At 53.7% G+C, this 5,000-nt stretch overlaps 1 non-coding gene across 1 annotated transcript in view; it reads right to left on the reverse strand.

The window, feature by feature from the left end:
- The window catches only part of LOC124729393, a 1,909-nt gene extending 1,101 nt beyond the window's left edge, over positions 1–808 (reverse strand). The window contains exon 1 of the ribosomal RNA XR_007007650.1: positions 1–808. This exon is cut by the window's left edge and continues 1,101 nt beyond it. This is a non-coding gene — a ribosomal RNA (small subunit ribosomal RNA).
- Between the last annotated feature and the right edge of the window lie 4,192 nt (positions 809–5,000).

Consider the following 5,000-nt stretch of genomic DNA (forward strand, 5'->3'; position numbering starts at 1 on the left):
AGCACCCTGGTAGGATTTCAACGGGGTCCGCCTCGGGACGCACGAGCACGCACGAGGCGGTCGCACGCCTTCGGCTCGCCCCACCGGCAGGACGTCCCACGATACATGCCAGTTAAACACCGACGGGCGGTGAACCAACAGCGTGGGACACAAATCCAACTACGAGCTTTTTAACCGCAACAACTTTAATATACGCTATTGGAGCTGGAATTACCGCGGCTGCTGGCACCAGACTTGCCCTCCAATAGATACTCGTTAAAGGATTTAAAGTGTACTCATTCCGATTACGGGGCCTCGGATGAGTCCCGTATCGTTATTTTTCGTCACTACCTCCCCGTGCCGGGAGTGGGTAATTTGCGCGCCTGCTGCCTTCCTTGGATGTGGTAGCCGTTTCTCAGGCTCCCTCTCCGGAATCGAACCCTGATTCCCCGTTACCCGTTACAACCATGGTAGGCGCAGAACCTACCATCGACAGTTGATAAGGCAGACATTTGAAAGATGCGTCGCCGGTACGAGGACCGTGCGATCAGCCCAAAGTTATTCAGAGTCACCAAGGCAAACGGACCGGACGAGCCGACCGATTGGTTTTGATCTAATAAAAGCGTCCCTTCCATCTCTGGTCGGGACTCTGTTTGCATGTATTAGCTCTAGAATTACCACAGTTATCCAAGTAACGTGGGTACGATCTAAGGAACCATAACTGATTTAATGAGCCATTCGCGGTTTCACCTTAATGCGGCTTGTACTGAGACATGCATGGCTTAATCTTTGAGACAAGCATATGACTACTGGCAGGATCAACCAGGGAGCTGCGTCAACTAGAGCTGAGCAGCCGGCCGCCCGGGAGTGTGTCCCGGGGGCCCGCGCGAACACGCAAGCGTCCGCTCAATCATTCTGCAAACAGGAGGAGGCTGAGCTCCCCTGCACAATACACCTCGAAACCCTCTCAGGTCCCGGCGGCGCGCAGCGCCGTCCCAAGTACTTGGTCGGGTTCGAGAGAGGCGCAATCGCCCGGAGTTAGGCGAGTAGACGCTTTCGGTGCGACCACCCGTGCTCCCAACTGAGCTTGCCGCTGCCGACAGAGGCCCGGGAGCGTGCTGTCGTGGCATTGCCGGCGGGAGACAACACGCGCCACCTACGGTGACCGGCAGCTCCAACGCCAGCGCCACAGAAGGACAAAAGCCCCACTTGGGTGCCGAAGCGAACTCTCCCAGCACAGCGCACGCGCCAACACATCCGCACAGCTGCGATACAAACCACCAGCGAGAACCGCTGGGGCGACCGAGCAGCAGACGGCGTCGCGGCGCCGAGCGCCGGGCGGCGGCGCATCCTCAACGCACACAGTCCTCAATCGGACCAGCACACTGAAGATGTCCACCGCGCTTCGCACCGGGCCCGCGAGGACCTACTTTGGCCGCACGGCGCCGCGCGCAGGGTGCGCCGGCGCGCAGCTGCGACGCCTGCCGCGTCCGTCGGCCGGCGCGCCTGCCACTGGCCGCCCCCACCAGCCGGCTGTAGCGCGTGCGCCCACGCACCGCGCGGCCAGCACGCCGGGAGGCGCCCCCTCACCGGCCGGGGGACGGTCCCACCCAGCCACCGCCGCGTATCGCTTCACACCCAGATGCCGTTCAGTTTCGTCGGCATGGTGGGTATCGCTGGAACAACCGGTTCGTACCTCAACCTATCGTCGCCATCACCGATTCACCCCTAGCGAGAACAACCGCACCACAACAGGTTACCATTTGTTCATTTGCGTAACTTCACCAGAAAACGCAGGCGTCCATCGCCATTTGCAACTTCAACGATTATTGCATGCCTGTGTCAGGTGTCACGCCACACTACGTCTGCCCACATACACGCAACAAAATGTGCACGCCTAGACAATACGTGGAAGGTGGCCCCCGTACGTATGCGATGTCCATTGCTCGAACGACTGTCAACCGGCCTCTGTAGCATGTCGCAGATATGGAACGCGGTGCACCATGCCATCACGGTGTGTGAGGAGAGACGACTAGGTCCGAATACATCAACAGACAGCTCATGCTGATCGCCATCCACGGCGTCCGTTCCTCCCACACGTCTCTATGGCGTACCACACTGCAATCCAGCTCTCATAGGGAGACGACACGTAGCTGCGTGCACAATATTTGCACTGTATGGTCCGCCGTTTTTGGGCGCAGTCGTTGTACGGTCACACATGTGCCACGATGTATCATTCGGTACATAAGGACGAATGTGCAGTACAGATTGTGGTTTACGCGTACGACATTAGCGGACGGTTGACACAGGCCGCACCACAACGTAGCCTGAGTACGTCGCATGCGAAGGGCATTGAACATGCAAACTTCTCACCAACCAGCTTGCGAAGGCAGGGGGGCAAGGTGGGGACGTGGGGAGGGGCGGCATGTACGTCCTGCTGCCATCCACATTACAGTGTACAGCAGGAGCATGTGGAAAGTCAGCAAGACTTGCAAGGTGTTTAACATGAAGCGATACACAGGGGAGCGGGCAGTGCGAGTAGCGAACTATATTGCGAGGGTTGCGGGTGGGCAACACTACACTAATTGAACGAGTCGTATAACAATTACAGAGCAGGTTTAGGCGACAACATGGGTTACGTTAGGGGACAACGTGGGTTACGTTAGGGGACAACGTGGGTTACTTTAGGGGACAACGTGGGTTAGGTTAAGGCACAACGTGGGTTAGGTTAAGGCACAACGTGGGTTAGGTTAAGGCACAACGTGGGTTAGGTTAAGGCACAACGTGGGTTAGGTTAAGGCACAACGTGGGTTAGGTTAAGGCACAACGTGGGTTAGGTTAAGGCACAACATGGGTTAGGTTAAGGCACAACATGGGTTAGGTTAAGGCACAACATGGGTTAGGTTAAGGCACAACATGGGTTAGGTTAAGGCACAACGTGGGTTAGGTTAAGGCACAACGTGGGTTAGGTTAAGGCACAACGTGGGTTAGGTTAAGGCACAACGTGGGTTAGGTTAAGGCACAACATGGGTTAGGTTAAGGCACAACATGGGTTAGGTTAAGGCACAACATGGGTTAGGTTAAGGCACAACATGGGTTAGGTTAAGGCACAACATGGGTTAGGTTAAGGCACAACATGGGTTAGGTTAAGGCACAACATGGGTTAGGTTAAGGCACAACGTGGGTTAGGTTAAGGCACAACGTGGGTTAGGTTAAGGCACAACGTGGGTTAGGTTAAGGCACAACGTGGGTTAGGTTAAGGCACAACATGGGTTAGGTTAAGGCACAACATGGGTTAGGTTAAGGCACAACATGGGTTAGGTTAAGGCACAACATGGGTTAGGTTAAGGCACAACATGGGTTAGGTTAAGGCACAACATGGGTTAGGTTAAGGCACAACATGGGTTAGGTTAAGGTACAACATGGGTTAGGTTAAGGTACAACATGGGTTAGGTTAAGGTACAACATGGGTTAGGTTAAGGTACAACATGGGTTAGGTTAAGGTACAACATGGGTTAGGTTAAGGTACAACATGGGTTAGGTTAAGGTACAACATGGGTTAGGTTAAGGTACAACATGGGTTAGGTTAAGGTACAACATGGGTTAGGTTAAGGTACAACATGGGTTAGGTTAAGGTACAACATAGGTTAGGTTAAGGTACAACATAGGTTAGGTTAAGGTACAACATAGGTTAGGTTAAGGTACAACATAGGTTAGGTTAAGGTACAACATAGGTTAGGTTAAGGTACAACATAGGTTAGGTTAAGGTACAACATAGGTTAGGTTAAGGTACAACATAGGTTAGGTTAAGGTACAACATAGGTTAGGTTAAGGTACAACATAGGTTAGGTTAGGTTAGGTTAGGTTACACGTTGTTGTAAGGAAAGGTGTAGGGGGGGGGGGGGCGGGGGCGGCAGGTTCGTTGATAGTGATTATAGTAAGTGAATGCTTGTGACATGATCAGATTTGTCACGTCAGGATGCACCTTTGGCTTATTAGAGGCGGCGCTCCAATTCTATGCTTGTGTGAGACCTGTGTCTTTGACTCATGTCATTGTTTGTGCGCTGTGACAGGAGGTACTATTGTGATGTTGGGTGCACCGTTGTATAGGACATGTGTGGGTGTTGGTGCCTGGTCTGCGCAATGGTGGATGTCGAAAGGCTGGGATATTGTATTTTCCGCATGGACCTCCTGGTCTGGTTGTGATAGTGTGGATTGTGTAATGTGGCGGAGAAGATGCACTGGATGTTGTTCCATGCTGGTGCTTACATATTGTATGTGCGCCTGTTAGAAGCAGAGAGTGGTGCGTGATCAGAGTGTCTGGCTGACGTGTGGTTCCCATTGTGGGCAGACTCTTTCAGCATGTATACGGACAGTTGTGTATATTTGCTGTAGTTTGATGGCTCTGCATTGATTACTAATCAGCGCCGTGTGTACGGGTAATCTGGTTCCAGTCCAAAATGTTCCATCTGTGTACATTAGTGACAAAGACTCCCCCCATGCAGTGGGGCTCGGTCTGTTATAGCTCTTCCGCGTAATATATTTGCCCCACGTTTTTGCGACTGCGAGTGCGAGTGCAACGCGCATGGGGACCGACATGCTGATGGCTCGGTATCGGACGCCGTACAGTGAGCAACGCGATCGCGTCTCTCGCTCGTAAGTGGTACAGGTCGCGGCTCATGTATAGGGACAGCGGGAATGTCGCATATTGGAAATAACTCTTCATGAAACGCAAGTTATAGGGGTGGATTGCACTTTACGAGTGCGGGAAACTTCCGCCGTTCATCCGCTGGAGGTGCGCGTGTGGCGGTTGGGGTGGTGCACGAACGGGTGCGGGTGGAGTCATTGCCGGTCCACGGCTTCGTGCGGCAGAGCCACTGGAGATTGGGTGCTATGGTCGACAGAGGCTGCAGGCTTTGTGGGTGGCGTCGAAAGGCGGGCACTGTGGCGCCATCGCTGTCTTAATCGGCTTGGCGTCGCATAGATGGCGGTATCGTCGTTGGAGGAGGTCATGTTGCGGG

The sequence above is a fragment of the Schistocerca piceifrons genome, unplaced genomic scaffold (assembly GCF_021461385.2).
Source record: "Schistocerca piceifrons isolate TAMUIC-IGC-003096 unplaced genomic scaffold, iqSchPice1.1 HiC_scaffold_1207, whole genome shotgun sequence".
NCBI lineage: Eukaryota > Metazoa > Arthropoda > Insecta > Orthoptera > Acrididae > Schistocerca > Schistocerca piceifrons.